At 39.7% G+C, this 13,486-nt stretch overlaps 1 protein-coding gene across 1 annotated transcript in view; it reads left to right on the forward strand.

The window, feature by feature from the left end:
* Positions 1–10,567: 10,567 nt before the first annotated feature.
* The window catches only part of MROH9 (maestro heat like repeat family member 9), a 147,517-nt gene continuing 144,598 nt past the window's right edge, over positions 10,568–13,486 (forward strand). The window contains exon 1 of the mRNA XM_087418321.1: positions 10,568–10,718. The gene's annotated coding sequence lies outside the window, so the exon portion shown is untranslated. The remainder of the gene's footprint in view (positions 10,719–13,486) is intronic.

Below are 13,486 nucleotides of genomic sequence, written 5' to 3' on the forward strand. Positions count from 1 at the left end.
AAAAAAAAAGAGTCTACACCTGTACTCAGAGAGAAGGAGGAGGAAGAGCAAACTAAGAGAGAGAGAGAGGAGTAACACAGAGGCAAAAAGGAGAACACAAAAGCAAGGAGTCCCAGAAAAAAAGAGGAGAGCGTGTCAAGAAGGATGTAGATAATGGTCAACAGCAGCACAGACTGATTCAAAAGGCCGAGGATTGGTTCCCGTAACAAACAGAATGTCTTATATGGCTTTCGTGGGAGACTTTTCTCTAGACTGAAGCAATAGGGAAGGCTGCAATTTAATCAACAAAAGATCACTGCATCCAGCTGCTCTCATTTGATATTTCTTTTTCCGATATTCCATGATGAAAATGTTCAGATACGTAGAGAAGTTGAAAGTATTTTACAGTGACCACCCATATACCCACCATTGAAATCCTACCATTAACATTTCACCAGACTTGTTTTATTACATATCTATTTATCTGTTCATCCCTCCATCAATCCACCTTTTTTTTAAAATGCAATTCTAGATACACTGTAGCCATCATTATGTTCCCCCAAAATATACCAGCATGCACATTATTAGTTCAATATGTGTTTACAGTTTTATTTTCTTTTGTGATAGAATTTACATACAATGAAATGCATGAATCTTAAGTGAACATTTGCTGAGTTTTGATAAATAAATATATATATGCATTTATGTATCATATATGTGAACCCAAATCTCTTTCAAGATATAAAATGTTATCATTACCCTACATTTTCCCTCATACCATTTCCCACTCAATACTTGCTCCCCTCTCCCGACAAAGGCAACCACTATTCTAATTATTATTGTCATTTATATATTTACTTTTACTTCACCAAAAAACGGTTTTGCATGATATAGAACTTCATGTAAATGGAATCACGCAGGATTTGTTTTTTTCATGTCTTTTTTAAATCATAATATGTTGATGAGATTATCCATATTGTGTGTATCAGTACTTTGTTCTTTTTATTGTTGAAAAGTAGTCCATTGCATGAATATATCCCAGGATGGTTTTCCTTTTCTTATTGATAGACAAGTAGGCTGTTTCTTGTTTTTAGCTATTATGAATAAAGCTGCTATTACAAGGTGGTTTTTTTTTTTTTTTGGATATATATTTTCATTTCTTTTGGGTAAATACTTGGAATGGAATTGCTAGATGTATGCTGTCACATAATTTAATTTTTGCAAGAGGCTCATGACAGATCAGTTGGAGCAGTTTGGTTACTTTCTCAAGGTTACTCACCTCCTGGGAGGTAAATGCTGGGCTGCAATCCCGGGCCTCTCTGAGCCTGAAGGCCATTAGTTTCTGTTACAAAGTAACATAATGTGTCTTCAGCGCATTTTTTCTCCTGTGGACTTGGAGAAGAAAGGGGGCTTGAACCTTTCTCACCTCGTGGTAGTTCATCACACCTTACCTCCTGTTCCCATTCCCTAAAGTCTGTGTTGCTACTGAGTGACAATGAGGGAATCAGATCAAGTTAACTTACATTACCCACCCAGAAAGCATTATCCAGAACACAATTAAAATTTGCAGTTTGTACTTTCAACATTACCTGTCTTCAGTTGCATCGTGGGAAACAGGAGCAATAATAGTACTTATCTCTTAAGATTGTTTATTTAACAAATATTTATTAAATAAATATTATGTATCTGGTACTAGGGATAGAATAGTGGTCAAAACAGACACAGTTACTATTCTCATATTGCTTTCAATTTAGACAGAAAGAGATAGAGATCAAAGAACCACGTTAATAAATGTATTATTATAAACTGAAATAAGTACTCTGAAGGAAAGGAATATATATATATATATATATATTTTGTGTGTGTGTGTGTGTGTGAAGTGGATCGGCCCTGAGCTAACATCTGCCAATCCTCCTCTTTTGGCTGAGGAAGACTGGCCCTGGGCTATCATCCATGCCCATCTTCCTCCACTTTATATGGGACACCGCCACAGCGTGGCTTGACAAGCGGTGTGTGGGTGCTCGCCTGGGATCCAAACCCGGGCCACCAAAGCAGAGCGCACGCACTTAACCGCTTGCACCACCAGGCTGGCCCCAGGAATATGTTTTATAAAAGTATATGATAAATGAACCTGACCAAAATATGGAATTACGATGGGCTTCTTTGAGGAAATAATGCTTGAGCTGAGATGTGAAGACGAGGTAGGAGTTTCATAGGTGTAGGATAAAGCTGGGTTGCAGAGGAGGTCTCATTCCAGGCAGAGAAAAGAGAACAGACAAAGGTCTGTGGCTGGAGGGAGCTTATACATTCATAGAAAAAAGAAAGCTAAAATGATTGAAGGCCAGAGAATGGAGGTAGGGGGATTGTTTAAGAGCCCAAAAGCAGTGTTGGGGGGCCTTGTAGGCCACATTAAGGAGTTCTGTCTTTGTCTTGACAGAAATGGGATATCATTGAAGCATTTTAAGCATGGAGCATGGGAGTGGCATGATAGAATTTGCGTTCCGAAAAGGTTTTTCTGGCTGGAATGTGGAGCATTCTTAGAAGACCAAAGTGGATGAGAGGTAACTGGCTAGGAGGCAATTGCAGTCGCCCAGGTGAGGGGCTCAGAATAAGGCAATGGGGATGAAGAAACAGGGTTAAGAAGCAAAATTGAAAGGTTTGGGGATGGACCAATAGTAACTCCTAGTTTCGGTCTATACAATGCCTGCCACATGTTAAATGTTCAACAAATGTTAGTAATAGCAGTTCTTGTGGTGGTTGACGTTGTTATTATTATTATCTGTGGAGACTCCTAGGGAATGGTCTGTGAGGTAGCCTGGCATAGAGGGTTGAGAAAGGGCTTTGGAATCAGAAGTCTCTGACTAGAGTCCTGGCTTTGCTGATAACCAGCTATGGTTACAGAATAAATTTGAAATTAGTTGTTATAAACTGTCCCAGCATTCCATAAAGGTGAGTTCCCAAAGGGGTGGCCTGTAGTTCAGTGTGCGAGGGGCACTAGGAACTCAGCTCTATCTCCAGAAGCTCTAGCTATCTGCAGAGCTCCATTGCAAGCAGGAACCAGGCACAATTATAAAGCAGGGTCTCCTGTATTTGCTTCCTGAGGATCCTGCTTCTCATTCAGCCCCCAGCCCCTCATTTTCTGGGTACCAGTGTTTGCTCTCATGTCTCAGAATTCTTCGTTACAGATCTTCTTGAAAGCTCTTCTTTCTCTGGATTTATCCTTTTCTCCTAACTTAACTCTCATTCCCTTACAAACTGTCAACGTCTGAAGAACCAACTCATGTTAAAGTGCAAACTGCTATGGCATTGCTCCTCTGTGGCATTCCCTGGGCCTTCACCTAGCCTCAAAATAAAAACAGTGGAGTGCAGTAATTTAAAGCACTGTACATGGCCAACTCCATAGAGACCCTAGTGCTACAGTTCATGAGGAGGCATCACGCACAGTTGATCAAGGAAGGCACTAGGTGCTTCAAGAACAGATGACACCTGCGCCACTGGGCGCTCTCAGCAGGTGGAATGACTGCAAGATAAATGGACTATGTGGCTCAAGTCTTCTTGGAGAAGCAAATTCTTCAGACAAGACCAAACAGGGAGAGGTCTTTATGAATTTACAGCTTTTGGAAAAGACACAGTCTAGATCCAAATGGAAAATCAAGGGCAGAAACTAGATTTATTTTAAAGCACAAAAGGCAAAGCACTGTAAATTGAATGCAAAACTTCCTGGCAAGGGAAAAATTTTAAATCAATTTTGTAGGGGTATAATTTGCATATAGAGAATTCATCCATTATAAACATACATTTCAATGAGCTTTGACAAGTACCTACAGTCAAGTGATCAAACCATAATCAAGATATAGAGCAGTTACATCAACCCAGAAAATTCACTTGAGCCCCTTTGTAGCCTGTGTTATCTTTGATTGAATTGTATTCCAGGTTCTAATGAAGAAAAAGGCACAGACTTGCTGACGGATTGGGTGTAAAGCGTGGGTAAGGGGAGTCAAGGATGATTGCAAGCTCTTGTCCTGAGAAACTGGGTGCATCGAAGCGCCACTGTTAGATGGAGATATTGTGAGGCAGAGCAGTTTTGTGGGGAAAATCAACAGTTTAGTTTTGAACATTAAGGAAGAGTTGATTTATGCAAGACGAAATTTAATAAGTGGATAAGCATCTAGAAGACTGGTCACAATGAAAATTCAAGGAGATTCTTGTTTAAATAACAATAAGGTGCAATTTTACTTCTATTAAGTTATCAATCATTGAAAGAGATGATGCTATCCAGTGTTGGTTGTGTTGAGAGAACTTGTTTATGCACCAACTGCAGATGGAAATTCAGATAAAAACTACCATTTGATGAAAAGTGGTCCAGAGATATGAAATGTCCATGCCTCTTGAACCCTTTTGTTCCAATTCTGGGACTTGATTTTTAGGGAATTATGTTTAAAAATTAAATCAAATAATCTAAAAGACAGAAGAAGTTTTATTTGCACCAAGTGCTCACCGCAATTTTATTTTTTTAACTTTTTGTTTATTGCAGTAACATTGGTTTATAACATTGTAAAAATTTCAGGTGTACATCATTGTACTTCTATTTCTGCATAGATTACATCATGTTCACCACCCAAATACTAATTACAACCCATCACCACACACATGTACCGAATTATCCCTTTCACCCTCCTCCCTACCGCCTTCCCCTCTGGTAACCACCAATCCAATCTCTGTCCCTATGTGTTTGTTTATTGTTGTTATTATCTACTACTTAATGAAGGAAATCATATGGTATTTGACCTTCTCCCTCTGACTTATTTCACTTTGCATTATACCCTCAATGTCCATCCATGTTGTCACAAATGGCTGGATTTCATCGTTTCTTATGGCTGAGTAGTATTCCATTGTGTATATATACCACAGCTTCTTTATCCATTCGTCCCTTGATGGGCACTTAGGTTGCTTCCAAGTCTTGGCTATTGTGAATAACGCTGCAATGAATACAGGGGTGCATGTACCTTTACAAATTGGTGTTTTCAAGTCCTTTGGAGAAATACCCAACAGTGGAATAGCTGGATCGTATGGTAGTTCTATCGTTGATTTTTTGAGGAATCTCCATACTGTTTTCCATAGTGGCTGCACCAGTTTGCACTCCCACCAGCAGTGTATGAGAGTTTCCTTCTCTCCACATCCTCTCCAACACATGTTGTTTCCTGTCTTGTTAATTATAGCCATTCTGACGGGCGTGAGGTGATATCTCATTATAGTTTTGATTTGCATTTGCCTGATAGTGATTTTGAACCTCTTTTCATGTGTCTGTTGGCCATCTGTATATCTTCTTTGGAGAAATGTCTGTTCAGGTCTTTTGCCCATTTTCTAATTGGGTTGGTAGTTTTTTTGTTGGTGAGATGTATGAGTTCTTATATATTTTGGAGATTAAGCCCTTATCAGAAGTATGGTTTGCAAATATTTTCTCCCAATTGTTAGGTTGTCTTTTCATTTTGTTGATGGTTTCCTTTGCTGTGCAGAAGCTTTTTAGTTTGATGTAGTCCCATTTGTTTATGTTTTCTATTGTTTCTCTTGCCCGGTCAGACATGGTGTTTGAAAAGATTTTGCTAAGACCGATGTCGAAGAGCGTACTGCCTATGTTTTCTTCTAGAAGTTTCACAGTTTCAGGTCTTACATTCAAGTCTTTAATCCATTTGAGTTAATTTTTGTGTATGGTGTAAGGTAAGGGTCTACTTTCATTTTTTTGCATATGGCTATCCAGTTTTCCCAACACCATTTGTTGAAGAGACTTTCTTTTCCCCATCGTATGTTCTTGGCTCCTTTGTCAAAGATTAGCTGTCCATAGATGTGTGGGTTTATTTCTGGGCTTTCGATCCTATTCCATTGATCTGTGTGTCTGTTTTTGTGCCAGTACCATGCTGTTTTGGTTACTATAGCTTGGTAGTATATTTTGAAATCAGGGAGTGTGATACCTCCAGCTTTGTTCTTTTTTCTCAGGATTCCTTTAGCTATTCAGGGTCTTTTGTTGTTCCATATAAATTTTAGGATTCTTTGTTCTATTTCTGTGAAAAATGTTGTTGGAACTTTGATAGGGATTGCATTGAATCTATAGATGGCTTTAGGAAGTATGGACATCTTAACTATGTTAATTCTTCCAATCCAAGAGCACGGAATATCCTTCCTTTTCTTTGTGTCTTCTTCAATTTCTTTCAGAAATGTTTTATAGTTTTCATTGTACAGATCTTTCACCTCTTTGGTTAAGTTTATTCCTAGGTATTTTATTCTTTTTGTTGCAATTGTAAATGGGATGGTATTCTTAATTTCTCTTTCTGCTACTTCGTTGTTAGTGTACAGAAATGCAACTGATTTTTGTATGTTGATTTTGTATCCTGCAACTTGACCATATTCGTTTATTACCTCTAAAAATTTTCTGGTGGATTCTTTTGGGTTTTTTATATATAAAATCATGTCATCTGCAAATAGTGACAGTTTCATTTCTTCCTTTCCAATTTGGATCCCTTTTATTTCTTTCTCTTGCCTGATTGCTCTGGCTAGGACTTCCAGTACTATGTTAAATAGGAGTGGTGACAGTGGGCATCCTTGTCTGGTTCCTGTTCTTAGAGGGATGGCTTTCAGTTTTTCACCATTGAGGATGATATTAGCTGTGGGTTTCTCATATATGGTCTTTATTATGTTGAGGTACTTTCCTTCTATACCCATTTTATTCAGAGGTTTTATCATAAATGGACGCTGTATCTTGTCAAATGCTTTCTCTGCATCTATTGAGATGATCATGTGATTTTTATTCTTCATTTTATTAATGTGGTGTATTACATTGATTGATTTGCTAATGTTAAACCATCCCTGCATCCCTGGAATAAATCCCACTTGATCATGGTGTATAATCTTTTTAACGTATTGTTGTATGCGATTTGCTAGTATTTTGTTGAGGATTTTTGCATCGATGTTCATCAGTGATATTGGCCCGTAATTTTCTTTTTTTTGTGTTGTCCTTGTCTGGTTTTGGTATCAGGGTAATGTCAGCTTCGTAGAATGAGTTAGGGAGCTTCCCCCCCTCCTCAATTTTTTGGAAGAGTTTGAGAAGGGTAGGTATTAAGTCTTCTTTGAATGTTGGGTAGAATTCACCAGGGAAGCTGTCTGGTCCTGGACTTTTATTTTCGGGGAGGTTTTTGATTACTGTTTCGATCTCCTTACTGGTGATTGGTCTATTCAAATTCTCTACTTCTTCTTGATCCAGTTTTGGAAGGTTGTATGATTCTAAGAATTTATACATTTCTTCCAGATTGTCGAATTGGTTGGCATATAGCTTTTCATAGTAGTCTCTTATAATCTTTTGTATTTCTGAGGTGTCTGTTGTAATTTCTCCTCTTTCATTTCTGATATTACTTATTTGTGTCTTCTCTCTTTTTTTCTTGGTGAGTCTAGCTAAAGGTTTGTCAATTTTGTTGATCTTTTCAAAGAACCAGCTCTTGGTTTTATTAATTTTTTCTATTGTTTTTTTTGTCTCTATTTCATTTATTTCTGCTCTGATTTTTATTATTTCCCTTCTTCTACTGATTTTGGGCTTGGTTTGTTCTTCTTTTTCCAGTTCCTTTAGGTGCATTGTCAGATTGTTTATTTGAGATTTTTCTTGTTTGTTGAGATAGGCCTGTATTGCTATAAACTTCCCTCTTAGAACCGCTTTTGCTGTATCCCATAAATTCTGGCATGTCGTATTTTCATTTTCATTTGTCTCCAGGTATTTTTTGATTTCTTCTTTGATTTCTTTGTTAACCCAGTCGTTGTTCAGTAGCGTTTTCTTTAATCTCCACGTATTTGTGGCTTTTCTGATTTTCTTCCTATAGTTGATTTCTAGTTTCATACCGTTGTGGTCAGAAAAGATGCTTGGTATTATTTCCATCTTCTTAAATTTATGGGGACTTGTTTTGTGGCCTAATATGTGATCAATCATGGAGAATGTTCGATGTGCATTTGAAAAGAATGTGTATTCTTCTGATTTTGGATGGAATGCTCTGTATATATCTGCTAGGTCCATCTGTTCTAGTGTGTCGTTTAAGGCCAATGCTTCCTTATTGATCTTCTGTTTGGATGATTTATCCGTTGGTATAAGTGGAGTGTTAAAGTCCCCTACTTTTATTGTGTTACTGTCTATTTCTGTTTTTATGTATGTTAATAATTGCTTTATATATTTAGGTGCACCTACATTGGGTGCGTAGATATTTACAAGTGTTATATCCTCTTGTTGGATTGTTCCCTTGATCATTATGTAATGCCCTTCTTTGTCTCTTTTTACAGTTTTTGTTTTAAAGTCTATTTTGTCTGATATGAGTACTGCTACCCCAGCTTTCTTTTCATTGCCATTTGCGTGGAGTATCTTTTTCCATCCCTTCACTTTCAGTTTGTGAGTGTCTTTAGGTCTGAAGTGTGCCTCTTGTATGCGGCATATATATATGTGTCTTGTTTTTTTATCCAGTCAGCCACCCTATGCCTTTTAATTGGAGCATTTAGTCCATTGACGTTTAAAGTAGCTATTGAGAAGTATGTACTTACTGCCATTTTTTAACTTTTTTTTTTTTCTCAGTGTTTTAGTAGTCCTTCTCTGTTCCTTTCTTCTTCTATACAGAATTGATGGTCACTTTAGTTTGACCTCTGTCTGAAAGCTGTACTCTTTAACTCCCCTCCTCCCTCCTTTTATGATTTTGATATCATATCTAACCGCTTTTTTGTGCATTTGTATCCATTACGTTCTTATCATGGAAATAGATAATTTTTCCTATTTGTGGTCTTCTCTTTTCCCCTTAAATCAGTCCCTTTAACATTTCTTGTAGCACTGGTTTCTTGGTGACAAACTCCTTTAATTTTTGCTTATCTGGGAAATTTTTGATCTCTCCTTCCATTTTGAATGATAACCTTGCTGGGTAGAGTATTCTCGGCTGTAAGTTTTTTCCTTTTAGCACTTTAAATATATCGTGCCATTCTCTTCTAGCCTGTAAGTTTTCTGCTGAGAAGTCAGCTGATAGCCTTATGGGGTTTCCTTTGTATGTAACTTGACATTCTCTTGTGGCTTTTAGGATTCTCTCTTTATCTTTAATTCTGGACATTTTGATTATGATGTGTCTTGGTGTGGGCCTCTTTGGGTTTATCTTGTTTGGGGCTCTCTGTGATTCCTGTACCGGGATGTCTGTTTCATTCCTTAGGTTAGGGAAGTTTTCATCTATTATTTCTTGAAATAGATTCTCTGCCCCCTTGTCTTGCTCTTCTCCTTCCGGGACACCTATAACACGGATGTTAGTGCGCTTGATGTTGTCCCAGAGGTCCCTTAGACTGTCCTCACTCTTTTTAATTCTTTTCTCTTTTACCTGTTCACCTTGGGTAATTTCTTCTAGTCTTTCATCCAGCTCACAAATCCGTTCTTCTGTATCCTCTACTCTGCTTTTGAGTCCCTCTAATGAATTTTTCATTTCCAGTATTGTATTCTTCATTTCTGATTGTTTTTTTTTTTATATCTTCCATTTCTTTGTTGACATTCTCACTGAGTTCATCTATTCTTCTCCCCAGATCAGTGAGCATCCTTAACACTGTTAGTTTGAACTCTCTGTCGGGTAGGTTGCTCATTTCTGTTTCACTTACTTCCTTTTCTGGGGTTCTGTCCTGTTCCCTTCCTTGGAATGTATTCCTTTGCCTCCTCATTTTGCCTCTTTCCCTGTGCTTGTGTCTATGTATTAGGTAGGTCAGCTACATCTCCTGCTCTTGGATAGGTGACCTTATGTAAGTGATGCCTTAGGAGGCGTCCAGTGTGCTTCTCTCAGTTCTCAATGTTCCAGGGGTGACCCCTATGTGGGCTACGTGTGTCCTTCTGTTGTGGCCTGTTTGCTCTCCCTGTAGGTGCCCAGGGAGGCTTAGTTATGCTCCTTGCCAGCTGTTGTAATGCTCAGCTGCTTGTAGTTGTTGTGGGCCCTTCAGTCTCTTTATCAGGTGTGGTGAGCCCCAGCACGGTTGGCTGCAAGTTCTAATACCACATTTGTGTTGCAGTATTTCTTTTAAGTGAGTAGGCCCCCAGCATGGCAGGTTGTTAGGCTCAGGGCCTTACAATTGCTGTAAGCCTCTAGCCTATTAGGTCTCTTGTCAGCTCTCTGAGGGTTGCAGCTGGGTGGGCCTGGCCTCAGGCACAGGAGCACCCAACTGTTTCAGGCTTTGGAAGGTGGGGCAAAGCTCCTATGTGGGTCTTTGAGAAGCACAAGTCTTCTGCAGCTGACAAGCCCTGCCACCCACAGGTCCACACACACAGTCAACACAGTCCTGCCCCGTGTGAACGCCCCGACCTCCCCAAGTGGACCCAGTCTCTCCACGGCGGGAGCCCCACACACTCTGCCACCACCTCCCACTCTCCACCCGCTCCTTGTGCACACCCTGCCCCGCTCAAGTCGGCTCAGTTGCCAGGCTGCAGAGAATCCAGTCACCAATCTATGCAGGCCCACGAGTTGCCTGAGGGCTTGTTGTTGGGTGGGGCCAGTCTCTAGGGTGGGCTGCCTGCCCTGGCTGAGCTGGATGAAATCGGTGCTCTAGAAGGTGGGGCAGACCCTGGGCTAGCAGGCCTCAGGGAGAACTCCAATGGCGTCTGTATCCGCACGCTCACACCAGGCCACAACGATGGCTGCCGCCAATGTCCCAGTCCCTGGAGAGGTCTCACCTCTCACCGAGATGCACTCAGGGCCTATTAGGTGAGTCTCTTGTCACCAAAGCACTGTGCACCTTTCTTTCTGGTGATTTTAGGATGCTTTGTGAAACGGGTGAGTTTGTGCGTGGGCCCTTTAAGAGCCAGTTTTAGTTTCTGTGTGAACCGGGTTTTCTGGGGGTGCTACCCAATGCTTTAGTAGCAGGCAAAGTCAGATATTATGCCGCTGGTCTCGATTGTGCGGGGTCCACAAAATGCCCCCAGCGGGGGCACTCCCGGCTCAGGGCCCCGCGCCTCCAGGGAGGCTGCGTATCTGTGAGCTGCTCCCGGCGGCCGTGAAGCTGGCGGCTGGCGAAGGCGGCATTTCTCCTCTCCAGAAGGGAGTCTCTGCCTCTTCCACCTCAGTTAGGATTGTCCGTTGTTGCAGGAGTTCCTCTCATCCAGTTTTCAGTTCTGTCTCAGGGGTAATTTTTCCACGAGTAGTTCTAAATTCGCTGTGTCCATGGGAGGAGGTTTGTTCTGAGTCTGCCTACGCCGCCATCTTGACTCCGCCTTCCGCAATTTTCTTTATAGTAACAAAATAGAGGTATAACTTAAATATCTAGGAAAGAAGAGTGTATAAGTAAGGTGTATTTAAATGGAATGCAATAAAAGTAGCTTTTATTGAATGTTTATTATGTGCTTGCCATTGTTTTGGGGCTTAATTTACATTATCTCATTTTATCTTCATAATAGTTCTTTGATATAAGTACTATATTATCCCCATTTCACTATAAGTTACATTCTAAGTAACTTACATCACACAGCCAGTAAGTTGTCAAGATAATACTTGAATACAGGATAACTCCAAAGCCCAGGTTCTTAACCCTCAATAAATCTGTCCAATGTCATGCAAATGTTGAGGATGATTACAATGGCTATGCAGTGGAGACGTAGAGAATAACAGTATTGGGTTAAAAAGAAAGAAAATACAAAAATGTTTCTATGCTATAGTTATAGCTATGTGAAATTATGTAAACATATGAGGAAAGACCAGAAAAAAATTACAAAAATAAGCCTTTATATGAGACTATCGGAATTTTCAGTTAGGAGTTTATTAACGGTTTTGCCAGATAAATTTCCTTTGAGAGATAAGGGCAAAAATCCAGGTTGAAGAAGGTTGAGGAGTAAATGGAATTGAAAAGGGAGAGTGGAAGGAAATGGAAAGCGTGAGGGTAGACGGATCTTTCAGAGGGTGATGGTGCATGTAAGAAAATTGCATGTTTTTGTTTGAAGAGAGGCAGCATCAGGGCATTTGAAATAAGCCAAAGAGAAGAAATCAGAGGAAAAGAGGGAAGGAAAGATAGATATAGAAAGGGAATGAGAGGAAGGGAAGAAGAGGAGAGGGGAGGGAAAGAGAAGAGAAGGGAGATGGAATTTTTTTGTGTGTGTGTGAGGAAGATCAGCCCTGAGCTAACATTCAAGCCAATCCTCCTCTTTTTGCTGAGGAAGACCGGCCCTGAGCTAACATCTATTGCCAATCCTCCTCCTTTTTTTTTTTCCCCCTTTTTTTCCCCAAAGCCCCAGTAGATAGTTGTATGTCATAGTTGCACATCCTTCTGGTTGCTCTATGTGGGATGAGGCCTCAGCATGGCTGGACAAGCGATGCCTCGGTGCGCGCTCGGGATCCGAACCTGGGCTGCCAGTAGCGGAGCGCGTGTGCTCAACCCCTAAGCCACTGGGCCGGCCCCCCGGGAGGTAGAACGTTGAAGAGATGAAGAAGGAATCGGGAGTATAGAGCCTTGTACTTAACAGTTACCCAAAAAATGTATATTAAATTAAGAGTTAAAGCTATTGGTTGGAGAGTTAGTTAACCAGCGCATGGTTATTATCTTCAGGGGTTCATTTTGTTTTGTTTTGTTCTGTGTGGGTGTGTGTGTGTAAAATGAAAATGGCTTTATTTTATGTTTCTGAGTATATAAACACATATATATACATAAATATGCTTAATGTATATTCTGAAAGCACAAGAAATAATTAGGAAGAAAATAAAATAATCTATAATCCTATGTAAACAAAACTATGGTTAGAATTTTAGTATGTAGCCTTCTTGATTATTTCTATTCATATGTGCACACATACATAAATTCATATTTCTTTCTACAAAAGCATCAACATTTGTAGTCTCTTTTTTGTCACAATAATATGCCATGAGTGTTCTCCATGTTAATAAATACCTTCCTCTTTAATTGTAGTATAATATTCTGTTGTATGGATGGATATAACTTATTTAATCAATCCCCTATTGATGGACTCTGGGTTATTTTGAATTTTTAGTTGCTATAAACAGCATTGTGTTGAGTATCCTTGTTCATACACCCCTGTACAAATGTCCATTTGTTTCCTTAAGATAAACTCTGAGGTAGAATTGCAAAATCAAAGGGTTTGCACTTTGTTAAACGTTCTTTTAACAAAAATTACCCAAGTGACTTCCGGAAAGTTAGTAAACAATGTCTCCTCCCAACCAACACGGTTTGAGAATGCCTGCATCCTCCACATCTTGCCACCTTGGGGTATCAGCCTTCTTTCTAATTTTTCAGAAGGCCACTGTTGAGATGCACACTCAAAATCTCCCCTTTCTTATCACGCATTGCCTCATGAATATGTATTTTGTCTTGGGAAGTATCTAGAAACTCCCCCTAGTGGTAGGAGATAAAACTCAGTTTGGTTTTACGGTTTTTCCAGAGAACAGAGAAAGTTGAAAACCCTCAAGGCAACATTTTACATATTTTATACCCTGCTAACTAGTCCCATCTGATTGAAAAATAGACTAAT

The sequence above is a fragment of the Ceratotherium simum genome, chromosome 2 (assembly GCF_057802395.1).
Source record: "Ceratotherium simum simum isolate JZ-2026a chromosome 2, ASM5780239v1, whole genome shotgun sequence".
In the NCBI taxonomy this organism is placed as follows: domain Eukaryota; kingdom Metazoa; phylum Chordata; class Mammalia; order Perissodactyla; family Rhinocerotidae; genus Ceratotherium; species Ceratotherium simum.